Below are 215 nucleotides of genomic sequence, written 5' to 3'. Positions count from 1 at the left end.
CTCGGAACGCAGCGCTGGCCAATCAGCGCGCCGCGCCGCCCGCGCCCCGCCCCACTCCCCGCCCCTGCCGCGCGCCCCCGCCCTGCGCGCTCCGAGCCCGGGAGCTCGGCCGGCTCGCACTCCGCGGGGCGGGGCGGAGGCGCACGTGCCACGGGGCGCGCCGCGCTCCCATTGGCCAATCCTACGAGAGCAGCCTCGGAGCCAACCTGTGAAGG

The sequence above is a fragment of the Rhinolophus ferrumequinum genome, chromosome 25 (assembly GCF_004115265.2).
Source record: "Rhinolophus ferrumequinum isolate MPI-CBG mRhiFer1 chromosome 25, mRhiFer1_v1.p, whole genome shotgun sequence".
Taxonomy (NCBI): Eukaryota; Metazoa; Chordata; class Mammalia; order Chiroptera; family Rhinolophidae; genus Rhinolophus; species Rhinolophus ferrumequinum.
This window is presented reverse-complemented; position numbering follows the sequence as displayed.